Here is a 626-nt window from a genome sequence, read left to right as displayed (position 1 = left end):
AACTCTTGAACCATTAAGATTCCGACTTGTTGAATGGGGTTGGTAAGAACTTCCCAACCTCTTCTTCGGATCTCATGTCGGATCTCCGGATATTCACTCTTTTTGAGTTTGAAAGGGACCTCGGGGATCACCTTCTTCAAGGCCACAACTTCATAGAAGTGGTCTTGATGCACCCTTGAGATGAATCTCTCCATCTCCCATGACTCGAAGGTGGAAGCTTTTGCCTTCCCTTTCCTCTTTCTAGAGGTTTCTTCAGCCTTGGATGCCATAAATGGTTATGGAAAAACAAAAAGCAATGCTTTTACCACACCAAACTTAAAAGGTTTGCTCTTCCTCGAGCAAAAGAAGAAAGAAGAGAGTAGAAGAAGAAGAAATAGAGGAGATGGAGATGGCCTTGTGGTTCAGCCAAGGGGGAGAAGTAGTGTTTAGGTTGTGTGAAAATAAAGGAGTGAAGAAGGGTTTATATAGGAGTAGGGGGGTTATGGTTCGGTCATGTATGGGTGGGTTTGGGAGGGAAAGTGGTTTGAATTTGAATGGTGGGGTAGGTGGGGTTTTATGAAGGATGGATGTGAGTGGTGAAGACAAAGATGGGATTTGATAGGTGAAGGGTTTTTGGGGAAGAGGTG

The sequence above is a fragment of the Arachis duranensis genome, chromosome 4 (assembly GCF_000817695.3).
Source record: "Arachis duranensis cultivar V14167 chromosome 4, aradu.V14167.gnm2.J7QH, whole genome shotgun sequence".
NCBI lineage: Eukaryota > Viridiplantae > Streptophyta > Magnoliopsida > Fabales > Fabaceae > Arachis > Arachis duranensis.
The sequence above is the reverse complement of the archived record's forward strand: the minus strand, read 5'-3'. Positions refer to the sequence as shown.